General features: G+C 35.8%; 1 protein-coding gene across 1 annotated transcript in view; it reads right to left on the bottom strand.

Moving 5' to 3' along the window:
* LOC125646430 (VWFA and cache domain-containing protein 1-like) overlaps positions 1 to 12,068 on the bottom strand; it is a 45,744-nt gene extending 33,676 nt beyond the window's left edge. Inside the window, exon 1 of the mRNA XM_048872702.2 lies at positions 11,664 to 12,068. The gene's annotated coding sequence lies outside the window, so the exon portion shown is untranslated. The remainder of the gene's footprint in view (positions 1 to 11,663) is intronic.
* Positions 12,069 to 14,410: the final 2,342 nt, after the last annotated feature.

A 14,410-nucleotide genomic window follows, 5' to 3' on the forward strand; every position in this document is an offset into this window, starting at 1 on the left:
TACAAACTTAGGAGTTGGACAAACATAAATCATTTGACATATCAGAGGTGGAATCAGGTGTCTGGGAGGAGGAACTATACCCTGTCGACCGGTCACATCCGCCGTGAGTCCTCTATCTTGATCAGATAACCGGAGTAATCCGTAGTCAAAATCAGTATGTAAATAACGTCCTAAGAATTGGTATGAAACACGTCAGACAGCATTTGAACTAATGACAGGTTGTATTGGCAAACTAGATCGATATAACGATCACAGAATTTGCAAAGTGATGACATTAAACGAGACTTTTGAAACCCCTGTAACACCAATTTATTTCTCAGTAGCCTTTTTCGATTTACAAGCTGATCATATGCAGAACGCGCTCTTGTGTATTGATTCAGTTGAACGTTATAAACACCATTTGCAAGGGACAAAGGAATATTGCTACATAAATATAGGAAATTGTCGATGGATAAGTTGAGTTGTTAGTTTGCTGTTCAAATCTCTGATTAATAAAATACTTCAGTACGAAGCAGATGTGGAGGAGTTAGACTTGCTCAAGTTTCTATGTTGTTTAATTTTATTACTTTATCATTTCGTTCAAATTTTTCTGTGTTTCAGAATACATAGAGACTTGTAAACCCCGCACAGGGCTTATCAGGCTCCTAATTAAATCTGTCATCGTATATCGCTCTGTAGGGTGTTTTATGACCTTTATCAAATCAAAATGTTTTAGTTTAGCTGTTACATTCATAGTGTTTCCATATGGTCAATTCACAAGGCAGTTTCTACACTATGAAAGTTTTTTTCAGTTTTATTGGGTCACCTTAGTAAACTCGGATGACCTATTGCAACTGGTCTGTGTCCATTGTGCGTTAACAATTCTTGATAACTACCATTCCAATTCTATGAAGCATCCTTGGGACAAGGAGGACATGAATTGTAATTTTCAGGACTCCTACCTTCTGGGGCCTTAGGGCAGGGCAAAAATTGGCCAATTTTCAAATATCTTCTCTAGAACACCACACATGTGTAAGAAAAACTAAATGCATTGTGATATAGATCAGGAAGAACTCTACCAAAACTGTAAATTTCATCATCCCCAGGATAGAGTTTCTGACCCCAGGGTAGGGCCAAACGTGATATATAGTGTTTATGTAAAACGCTTAGATTTCTTCTTTTGTGCTATTGATACTAAATTGTAATTGTAATTAAATGGATATTTAGAAAGAAAAGGTAGTCCTTTACCAAAATTGTATATTTGATGATCTCGGGGGTATGGATTTTGGTATCAGGGTGGGGCCAAAATGGTCAATTATTAAATGTGTGAAAAATAGAACTGTTTAACTTCTTGATAACTACTGTTCCAATTCCTTTCAAATTTGGTATGAAGCATCTTCGGGACATGACGTAAAACATCAATCAATCTTCAGGACAAGGGGAACATCAATTGTAAATTTCAGGACCCCTGCACCCCTGGGGCCTTAGGGCGGAGCAAAAATTGCCAAAAGTAGACCAGTTTTCTCAAAATCTTCTATATAACCGAATATCTTTTAAGAAAGATTAAATGCTTAGTGATATAGAGCAGGAATGCCTCTGCCAAAATTGTAAATTTCATGATTCTAGATGGTAAGTCTTTGGTTTCATGGTGGAGCCAAAATTATTATAGTGATTATTATGTTTGTCATTTGAAGGACTTCTTCAAGTTTACTGATGCAGTATGAAAACTAATTGCATAATTTGGAAAAGCAGAAAAGAATGTACAAAAAATGGTGAATTTTGCAAAGTTATTTTAAGGATCATCAAAGACAGAATATGTTGTGCTAATTGAAACATATTACTTGCACATTGACATAAATCCAGATACCCATACTGATAAAGTTTGTCTTAAGTGTGCAAGAGAAGTCAATAATGTGAATGAAAGTGTTTTGAAACTTAAGACAAACTATAAGTGAACAAAAGGAAGTCTGTTGCAATCCTATGCAAATGGGACATCTAAGAGATTAGATTCTGGTTAAAAGTCACTAAAATTGGTACCGTATAAGTTTTACATTATGACCCCTGGGTCGAGGCCTCTGCTGGTGGACTGTTAGTCCCCGAGGGTCTCTACAGCCCAGTAGCTAAGTACTTCGTTACTAGCTTGAAAATACGGATGCTGTTATAAAATTTAGAAATTCATTTCAAAATTAAGGATTATCTCCCTCATGCTTAGCTCTTATCCTTGGACGAATTTGGCTCCACTTGTTTGGCACGCTGTTTTTGGCTATATTTAGCTCTAAAACTTCATAGTTATTTCGGATTTCAAACATTTCGGTTGAGCATCACTGAAGAGACATTATTTGTCGAAATGCGCATCTGGTGCATCAAAATTGGTACCGTATAAGTTTTACATTATAGACAACTGATTTAATCCTTATAATATGGCTTTAGAAGATTAGATATTTCCGTGTTCGTTTTAATTCAGGGAAGTTTTAATTGTTCAACTTTGTAATATTTTGGAAATCCCCATATTGAGTGGGAAGTCAAACGGCTTGCGTGACCTAGGCTATCAACTTATCAGCGATTCTGCAGCACCACACTGCAGTATTGTAATATGATCCCTTTACCGCCCGTATTCTGGTCGGTGATTTTGCAGGGTTTACAAGTCTCTATGTGTGGCATTATCAAAAAGCATTAAAGAGAGCACCGATTATTAAACATAGAGACTTGAGCACGTCTATGGACGTGGTGCTTTTTTTTTCTAGTTCACGGGGATATATCGAATCGACATATGAATGAAAATGATTAATGTTGATAAAACGTCGTTCATTTATATAAATGTCAAGTTGAAGGCCACATCAACATAAAAAGTAGAAGCTTTTGAATAAACTCTGCTTAATAAGAATATGAAAACAAATAAGCTATTACAGTTGACAAAGGAGCACGATTGGTGCCTGTGGGAAATTTAACAGACCTGATCACCAAAGACTACTGTCAACAAGGAACTCCAGTCAATGAGGAATTCCAGCATATTTTTTTTTTTAAACTTCAGAGTACTTGTGCGTTGAATCAGGAGTGGTGTTTAACAAAGTAATTTAGCGATGACTGATCACTAGATATGAACATTTCCTTTTTCCATTTTTATTGAAGAAGCAACCGTCAAGGGTCAAATGCTGTCTGACGTGTTTCATACCGATTGTTAGATCATATTTGACACACTGAATTTGACGAGTGTGACCGGTCGACAGGGTATGTTTTCTTCTTCTAGGCACCTGATCCCACCTTTGATGTGCCCAGGGGTCCGTGTTAACCCAACTATATATTTTGTATTGCTTATACGAGTTATGAGATTCATCACTGTTCGTTATCTTTACTTTCCATAATGAACATCTGTTTAGTTGATTGGTAGTTTTGCTGTTTTCCGCCACACTCAAAAATTTTTCAGTTATCTGGTGACGCCCAGTTTTTATTGGTGAAAGAGAGAACCCAGATACAATGTACCTGGGAAGAGACCACCGACCTTCCGAAAGTAAACTGGGAAACTTCCTCACTTACTGGAGCGAGTGGGATTCAAACCCGCGCCGACCAGAGGTGAGAGGCCGTGTGATTTTGAGCGCGACGCTCTAACCACTCGGCCACGGAAGCCAATCTGTTTGAATATATTGCATTTCAAAATGTATTGAATATCACACACACACACACACACACACACACACACACACACACACACACATATATATATATATATATAGAATAGATAATGAAAATCAGAATGACACATTCCATAAAAAACAATCATTTACTGCTAGCGCTTTCTCCATGTCTACATGGTTCATCTGGCAGTTCAAATATACAAAAATTGTTTAGTAACGTCTTTGTTATGAGGTCAGTTAAACGAGTCTTTTTATGACATCACAATAACGTTAACCGGTAGCATTTGGCAATAATCGAACAAGTGGACCATGTAAAGTGAAACTCAGGAAATTCCCATTATTCGAAAATAGAGTATCTTATGGGAGATACATAAATATTATTCAATACAACACCTTTTACTGGTAGCCCTTCACATTCAGGAACACAAAACATGCCTTTGAATCATATTAGGGCAAGACTGGACACAGAAAAAGAGAAAGTGAATGACTTTCCAGAAAAGATGACCAAAATAATAAAACGAACCAAATTTTAATATTTTTCAAAGGAACTTCAACAACGATGAAATTAAATTACTGGTACATGGTTTAAAATTTACTCCTACGCCAACGTCGGACAAAGTGTTTCTAATTAAAGACCCAGAAGAATTTTGCCGCAAATTACACCTTAGGAAATTTTCCAAAACTGAATGCGATGATGAAAAATCTCTATTGAGAAATAGAAAAGGTTTTAAATCACCATTAAATCGAGATAAACACTTGGAGGATTATATTGCATGTCTCAAAAATTCAGCCAATTGATAAAAATGTGAAATCCAGTATTTCCATCAATGAACAAAAATCAATACAAATTGTGAGAGGGGATCAAGAAGCGAATGAAGAAGGAACTATTATAATCATTTACAAAGAAATGGTACTGGATCAACTCCAAACCGAGCAATGCTACGAGAAACTTCAACAAAATGAAAATCACCGAACTATCTCAAAGATTGAGAAACTTACGGAAAAAACAAAGATAACTTCACCAAAAATGAATTAGACTATCTGACAAATTTGAAATTAAAACCAGCAACTGCTATGGTTTACTAAAAGTTCATAAATTCACAGAAATCCAAGAAAATAAAACAAGAGGCCCACAGGCCTTATCGGTCACCTGAATACTAATGAAAAAGTATCACTACTTCCATGGGCTATGAAATCTAGAAAAAAATTCCTGTTCTGAATATCTAAGCTAAATTCTAATGTTCAGCAACAGTATAAAACAAGATGTGTTCTTAAAACTTCACTGCCCTCAAAAGTGCATACACTGATGAAAGGCTTTAACTAATAGGTGTATTAACATCAAAACATCAAAATATATGACTAATTTGGACTCATCCTAAAGTCATAACCCTGGGTTATGAAATTCACCATTTTTTGTCCATCCTTTTCTGCTATTTTTAAGTATGCATTTAGATTTGATACAGTATCAGCAAACTTACACATAAATACTGTATATATTAAGTTTGGCCCCACCCTTGGGTCAAAACCCTTACACTGGGGAAAATCAAATTTACACGTTTGGTAAAAGACTACCTGCTCTATCCATTTAGTTTCGATTTAGTATCAAAAGCACTAAAGATGTTATTTAAGTGTTTACACATGAACACTATATAACAAGTTTGGTCCCACCTTGGGGTCAGAACCCCTACATGTGTGTGGTAATTGAAAAGAAGATTTTTGAAAAATTGTCATTTTAGGGCAGTTTTTGCCCTGCCCCATAGACCCCAGGGGTGCAGGAATCCTGAAATTTACGATTTATGTTCCTTTAATCCAAATATGTTTAATACCAAATTTGAAAAGAATTGGAATGATAGCTATCAAGAAGTTAAAAATGTTTATTGTTCACACATTTAATAACTGACCATTTTGGCCCTACCCTGATACTAAACCCTACCCCTGGGATCATCAAATTTACAATTTGGTAAAGGACTACCTGTTCTTTCTAAATATCTATTTACTTTCAATTTAGTATCAATAGCACTAAAGAAGATGTTATTTATGTGTTTTACACATCAACACTATATAACAAGTTTAGCCCCGCCCTGGGGTCAGAACCCCTACCCCGGGGATCATGAAATTTACAATTTTGGTAGATGCCTACCTGTTCTACATTACTATGCATTTAGTTTTTCTTATATGTGTGTAGTTCCTGAGAAGATTTTTGAAAATTGGTCATTTTTGGGCAGTTTTTGCCCCGCCCCTAGGGTCCCAGGGGTGCTGGAGTCTTGAAATTTACAATTGATGGCTCCCTTGTCCCAATGATGCTTCATACCAAATTTGAAAAGAATTGGACTGGTAGTTATTAAGAAAAAGTTAAAAATGTTCAATTGTTAACGCACGACGGATGACGACGGACGAAAACCAATTGCAATAGGTCACCTGAGTTTACTCAGGTGACCTAAAAGTGTCTAGAACCCTACATCAAAATTCCAAGACCTACTGATCTCAAGTTACGCTCGACAATTGCGGGACCCCCTTCAAGAGAATGAGTAATCTTCTAGACATTATTTTAAAACTTCTATGTACGAAAAACACTTTTATTGTTAACAACACGAGCTATTTCGGGATGTTATGGATTTCTTGAACTACAACCGGAAATCATTCTTGTCAGTTTCGATGTTTCCAGTCTATATACAAATATTCTACACGATTTAGACATAGATACAGTAAAGTACTGGATTGAGAAATACCCTACAGAAATTAATGAAAAATTCTTAAAGGATTTTATCATTGAAGGTCTAAAACTTTTACTAGAAAATAACTATTTCCAATTTGACGACCAATTTTACCTCCAGACTAAGGGAACTGCAATGGGTATCAAAGTAGCCCCTACTTATGTCATCCTCTTTATGGGGTACAGTCATCAATATCTAGATTTTAGATCGTGTCGCCCGTCACACACTAAACGTAATATCCCATACAAAATGGCCAGACGTATATGCACTATCATTCCAAATTCAACATTACGTAAAAACGATTAGATGAATGAGAGGTGAAGATAACGAACAGTAATAAATCTTATAACTCATAACATGGACCCCTGGACACACCAGAGATGGAATCAGGTGCCCAGAGGATTAAACATCCCCTGTTGACCGGTCAAACCCGCTGTCAGCCCAATATCTTGATCAGGTAAACAGAGTTATCCGTAGTCAAAATCATTGTGCCAAGAACGGCTTAACAATCGGTATGAAACCCTTCAGACAGCATTTGACGCATTGGTAGGTTGTATTGAACCAAAGATACATTTAATACGATAGCATTGCCCAGAAAACCTTATAGATGTTGGAATCCAACAAGTAGAAAAAACACCTATTTCAGAACTTCGGAAAACCTGCCAAAAGGATACCAAAAAGAACAACAATGTGCCTTTCGTCGTCACACACAATCCATGGAATCACAATATGTTAAATACAAGTCAATGGGTCGAATGAATACGAGTTACCGTACCTATACTGGATTCCTAAACTACATAAAAACCCTTAGAAACAAAGATACATTGCGGGATCCAGTAAGTGTTCTACCAAGCCCCTATCTTTCCTCCTCACGAAAATATTAACAGCTGTGAAGGAGAAACTTCAAACTTACTGTGCGACTACATATGCCAGAAGTGGTGTTAATCAAATGTGGATTCTAAAAGATTCGAAAGAACTTTTAGCAAATTTGAAATCGCAAAACATTTCCCAAATCAATAACATCTAAACCTATGACTTTTCAACACTATAGACGACCATTCCTCACGATAAATTAAAGACTAGACTTTTTGACATCATAGACAGTTGCTTCTTTACCAAAATTGAAAAAAGGAAATATTCATATCTAGTGATCAGTCATCCAAAAACTTCCTTTGTTAAACACCACTCTGATTCCACGCACAAGTACTCTGAAGTTGAAATAAAAAATATGCTAGAGTTTCTCATTGACAATATCTTCGTGGTCTTTGGTGATCAGGTCTTCCAACAGTCTGTTGGAATTCCCACGGGCACGAATTGTGCTCCTTTGTTAGCTGACCTGTTTTTATATTCATGTGAAGCATAATATATTCAACATACGTGAGAAGAAGAAATCTCTTGCTGTGGCCTTCAATCCGACATTTAGATATATCGACGACGTTTTGTTTATTAACAATAATAACTTTCATTCATATGTCGATTCGATATATCCCTGTGAGCTCGAAATAAAAGACACCATAGAGTCGTCCACTTCTGCTTCCTACTTAGATATTTTATTGAAAGTGGACATTAACGGCAAACTGACAACTCAACTGTATCACAAACGGGATGATTTCAGCTTCTCCATCGTCAACTTCCAATATTTATGTAGCAATATTCCATTATCACCTGCATATCGTGTTTATATCTCTCAACTGATTCGATACGCAAGAGCTTGTTCTGCGTATAGTCAGTTTTTAAATCGAGGCAAGCTACTGACAAACAAGTTGATGGTACAGGGGTTTCAACAGTCTCGATTGAAGTCATCATTTCGCAAATTCTATGATCGTTATAACGATCTAGTTCATCAAAACAACCTATCATTGGGTCAAATGCTGTGTACCATGTTTTATACCGATTGTTAGGCCGTTCTTGGCACACTGATTTTGACTACGGATAACTCCGTTTACATGACCAGTCGACAGGGGATGCTTACTCCTCCTAGACACTTGATCCCACCTCTGGTGTGTCCAGGGGTCCGTGTTTGCCCAACTATCTACTTTGTATTGCTTATAGGAGTTATGAGATTGATCACTGTTCGTTATATTCACCTTTCATACAGCTAAACGATTTTTTTTTCCAATTTTGGAGCAATCCTACAATATGAAAAATATGGTGAATTCATCTCAAACTCTTAACTAGAGCCAATTTCTCGCTGAATAAGGTCAAATGCGTAAAAAAAATATGGTGACCCACGCTGCGGGACGTGCAAACACATAGAAGAGGGTAATTCCATAACTTTAATATCCGGGGAAAATCTTATTTACTGTGCCACATGTCCAACTTGTGGAGAGAACTAACAAACTTAAAGCGCGAGTGAGTGTGCATAAACAACAAAGTAAAGATCCTAATGCGCGGAACACCCCATGTAGTAAACATATTGCGGGATGCGGGGTGGTAAATTTAAAGTGTTTCAGTTCTTTAAAATGTGGACTGAAAATGAAATAACTCGCAAAGCCAAAGAGGACTACAGTGTATTTTATGAAATAAAAATTAATCCAAGCCCTAATAGGAAATAATTATTTCAACAATTTGACTATAATTTAACAATGATATTTTAAAAATATGTGGGAATTGTGGACAATTACAAAACGCTACCTGTCAAACTTCCGCCAGAGTTCGTTTGCTTACAAACCAAACTCTTCCAGTTAGGCACTTCATAAATTCTTAAAGGGAACGTAGGGTATAAAAAAATATTTTCACATTTCAAATACTAAATATTTAGTAATTAAGTCCACTGGTTATTTCCATTTGATTGTAATCTGTTGTGTAGAAATCGGCTATTAAATATAGCTACACATCATCTGCTGGAGGCTGCCATTTTGCAAGATAAAGTTATCCCTCTTTAAGATATTTCCCACAATCCCATCTGTTTATGACGTATACCGGGCAATTGCCTCTCAGTGAAAGCATCTTATCATGTCTGACTGCAAAGGATATCAATATGAGCCTGATTATAATGAAGAGGAATTATTAGCAGATTCAAATGAAAACACTAGTGCATTGGGATAAATTGATGAAAACGACACTCTTAATTCTTTTAATTTTGTATTCTTTATACAGGATTGTTCATTATCTTCACTTCTTCATTCTTCACTTGAACATTCCTTAGCACATATGATGGACAATGACTGGGCAATTCTATCTGTATATGTTGCACAAAGTTGGTTTATTCTTCAATATGGATTGAGAGTGGGATATTTTTGTCACTATTCATGTCTTCATTGAGCTGAAAATATAAAAATGAAATCAAACCATTAATTTATAACTTTAGTAATGAATTTTCATGAAAGTGCATGTACATGTATATGTATTTCACACAACAAAGAGTTTATTTTTCATAGTAGTTTTCTCTCTTTCTGATTTATTAGTACATCTGTTTACAAGAGAATCTTACAATGTGAATCTGTATACAGCACAAATTAGTTGATTATCACTACACCCCTGCAGTAATTGCCACGTAAATGTCAAGACTTGAAAGATTAACTGCACAGGGGGAATTAAAATGACCTTGGTTGTAAAACTTTGTTAATCATTTAATAGAGAAGTGCATCAAATTACCTGTTTCCTTAGATGCTGATAGTCCAGGTTGGTCAATAGGTTCTGCATATGAGTTTTCATTGGTTTCCAAAAGAAAATGGATTAGCTGAAAAATAATGACTAATTAATTATATATACTTACTTCATATATACTATACTTCATATATACTATACTATACATTTGTTTACTTGTACATTTTCAATTTCTTTAAAAACAATAGTATAATACAAAATGTGCTAGTGCTGTGATGATTTTTGAAAGTATTACATGTATCCTGCTTTTCCTTTTCCTCATCTTTTTGAGCTATTTTCTCTTATTTCTTTAAGGCTTGCTGCCATCAAATATTTTAGTTACTGCATCTTCTTTTTAATAGGTTTTGGTGTGTATCCCAATATCTTAACTTAAATAGATATTAATTTAACTTTGAATATTTAAAAAGCAGTGTTTACCCATCCCTTCATATTTAGCCTGTGCAAAATGTTCACTGGATAAGGATAGATTAAATTAGAAAATCATTATATAAGTAAAAGTTTGTTGTAAATAAACTCTGTTTATACACATTAAGAATTATTAGTATTTACTGAGTAAAAAGCAAATATAACTGGTACTTACCCTGATATCCTCTTTAAAAGACTCTTTCTCAAAATGCCGTTCAAAAACAAAAGATTCATTTCCAAGGTTATGTATCCAATTATTGCACAATGTTCATAGTTTTGGGGGGAGATCAGGGATGCTAAAAGGTAGATACATGTATTCCCTTTCCTTTGACCACAGTGCAAAATTTCGCTTGAACTCCCGACATTTAGATCATAGATACTCTGTAACCCATTTAGTGCTAGGCACAGCAGTTGTAATGAATTGCCGCATACACGTCATCAGCCGCCATGATAAGAGATTCTCCCATTCAGCTCAGTTTTCAGTGTAAATGACAGATTAAATCTTGTTATCAGCAGCAATTATTTTTTCTATGCTAGATTTTGTTGTCTGCATGGTACTAGTTTTCACATATCAAAATTTGATTTTTGACCCTACGTTCCCTTTAAAAGAAGTTTGTCTACCATTTTTGGTCTTATCGCATTTTATTACGTGAAATGGTTGAATGTGTAAATGATGAAAAATTTGGTTTGCAATTCTACACCATTGAATCGGTATACATGTAGACACTGAACATTTGGCATGTATCGTCGTTTTCCAAGGGGAGTGTGTGTGTGTGTGGAAAAGTGGCTTCTCAAAAGTGCCTGCCATGCAAACTACAAAACAAAAACCAAATATGCAAAGGTGTTTTGTCTTATGTTCAAATCCTAATTCGTGGGGAGTTTTTCTTTGTTTCTGCCTCAAATTTTCCCCACACTTCATTTTGTTAAATCATTTGCGGTTTGGTGGGGTGGTTGGACTGCTCGTTAGCTTCACCTTTTCATCCTAGACTCATTCCCTTGCTGCTCAAAAGATACGTTGCGTCACGACGTATATTGAAGAGAAACAACAAACCTAATTTCTGTTGCTGACTTATTTATGTTTTAATATTGCTCATTATTGTAAGTGCTGGCTTCGAATAAAACGGAGATGTTTTTTAAATGAAAAACTCTTGCCTATATCTGTATTTACACTTTCCTTTACCTAACTGCATGCATGATCTACTAAGAGATATAGTAACATTCGTTAAATTTCGCCATGAGTTGTTGTCTATCTAAACTGCGTGTACAATTCATCTTCGTGGTTGAATAATGAGAGTAATTAGAAATTGTTTTAAATATCACTTACCTAAATTGAAAACTCACGACAAATCTGTAAGCAATGAGCGTATGTTGAACATCTGTCAGCACCAGTACCACGAAGTTTCGCCTATACACAAAACTAGTACCATGAAGTCTCGCCTTTTCACAAAACTAGTAACACGAAGTCTGTCCGATACACAAAACTAGTACCATGAAGTCTCGCCTATACACCAAACCAGTACCACGAAGTCTCGCCTATACACAAAACCAGTAACCCGAAGTCTGTCCGATACACCAAACCAGTACCACGAAGTCTCGCCTATACACAAAACCAGTAACCCGAAGTCTGTCCGATACACAAAACGTTTCTATAAGAGGTAATACTTCCTTGTTCTGTATCATACATGTGTATATACCATAAAAGCTATTCAACCAATGGCATGACGCCGGCATTGCTCCTTTCAGTATATATAATCAAGATATTTACATAGAAAAGAAAACCAGTTTAGGCTTTACACTTGTTTTTCCATTATCCCAGATTACTGTCGTTCCAGTGACCGCGCGTTCCCTCGCTTGATCGGGTGTGCAAATTTCACTCATTGACGGGCCGTATGGTTTCAATTGATGACCACGACATGCCATATTTTCAATGTGATTGGTCACTGAGAACAAAGATAAAACAGGTTTCATTGAAATCTATGAGACACCTACATGTGGCCCCAACATTTTCAGGCTCGATCACGTGAAGTGCCACACTGTTAGTAAAACTATAATACACTCGATAATCTCAATAGTTTCTTCCCAGCTTTTGTAGTTTAGTATTAGTGCTAGTTTGCATTTTTATTTTATTTATTTGATTTTTATTTCTATATAAATATTCTCTCATCCTGAAGAAGGGACAATTCGTCCCGAAAATTGGAGTTTCTTATTGTTCAACATATTGTAGGTCTTTTGATGCTTTATTTATCCAAGGCTTATTTATTTGACCTCGTACCTACATTCGACACTTTAGATATTTATTGCAGTTATGTTTATTTACGAATTCATTACTATTTCGGTGCTGTGTATAAAATATTTCAATTTCAATGTATATCTTGTATGATCCTTTTAAATGTACGCTAAATAAGTGTATCCTATTTCCGTTTTCGATGACCGTGTAATGTGGGACAGCATGGGAGAATCCCATCGTCATCTAAAATAATTTTCTGACTTGCCTGGATGGTCGAGTGATCTAGCCCGCTGGTCACTTTACTGCTAGGAGATTGGGTTCCGCAGGTCATAAGGTCAACACCAGGTAGAGTATCCAAATAAAAAAAAGTGAAATTTCATTTGCTTTATATATACTACACAAAATATTAGTTGTATGTTCTCATGCTTGAATAGAGATACCTGTAAATATGACAGACTTTGTTTACAAGACACACACAGTCAAGACCTTGACATTGAATAATGATAATGCGAATGTAAAGGTTTAAAGGGAAAATTTTCTATATATCAAGTGTTTCCTACTTATCTTTTTCAAATCTGTAATTCAGTTATTATGTAAACAGTTTTCACACATATACACCCTAAAAAAACCGACAAATTTTGCAATTTATTTACTTTGAACTGTGCGTGCTTTCCGCCAACGCAGTTTTGTCATTTAATTTAAGGGAAAATATTGATAACCAACATATTTTGCCTTGGAATTTCGTTTTTAAAAAATCATGTTTTCTCATACAGTTTGCAGATCTAAACCCATATAAAATGACAAAACGAAACCACATTCCTCTCATGTTTCTGAAAACTTTCCTTTAGTCTAGTAAATCCTGTGGGGTAGACATTTCTTAAGGAGGAATGCTACACCAGAGAAATTTGATATGGATGAAAAGTAGGGGATATGTAAAATTAATATTTTGAAATTGAAAACTTTCAAATTTACTTTATTTAGTCAAAAAATGCAATTTTAGTAGAAACCAATCTGGAAAAAAAAATTAAAACCCCTGCTGAATTTGAACCCATGACCAACCTACATGTACTGAGCTACTCTTCTAGGCAATGATATTCGAAATGAATAGACAAATATTGCTGATATTTATATTTTCATTCATTTCTTAAAAGGAAGTCAGCCATCATGACACTGTAGAGTACCTACTTCATCAACAAAAGGCCCACGGAACTTCACGGTCATTTAAGTGACATGCAACAGCTCTTCAATGGACAACTCTTTATCATTTTTGAAAAATTAAAATTGATGGGGCATGTATGTTACTACATGTAGTTTATGTCACGTCGAGAATTTTTCACTCATATTGAGACGTTGCCAGCTCTAGGTGAAGTACCACAAATTTAGACCTATGGTTAGCGCTCATGGCCGTAGCAGTGGGGTTTCCTTAACTTGTCACGCTTGCTGATACACGGGACCTCCGGTTTGTTTAAGGTCATATCCGAAAGACTCGGGATTCTCACTTCTATATACCGAGTGTTTGGCGAAGGAGCAGTTACTATCTATGTTTACGTCAAAGGATTGAAGCAGCCATGGTAAAGAGCGCGGATCAAAATCATGATCTCCCGATACGAAGCGAACCCCTTGCTACTGAGCTACCGCAAACAGTCGGAAATGAATTGTTAATAGCTTTCCAGATTCAGTTTTTACAATGTCTAGGAATAAATGAGCATAATTGAAAATACAGTATATAAAAAGGTGACGATAACGAACCGTAATCAATCTCATAAATCTAAAAAAAGAACATAAAATTAGAATAGGGCAAACATACCAGAGGTGAAATCAGGTGCTTAGGAGGAGTACGTATC

This window comes from Ostrea edulis, chromosome 6 (genome assembly GCF_947568905.1).
Source record: "Ostrea edulis chromosome 6, xbOstEdul1.1, whole genome shotgun sequence".
In the NCBI taxonomy this organism is placed as follows: Eukaryota; Metazoa; Mollusca; class Bivalvia; order Ostreida; family Ostreidae; genus Ostrea; species Ostrea edulis.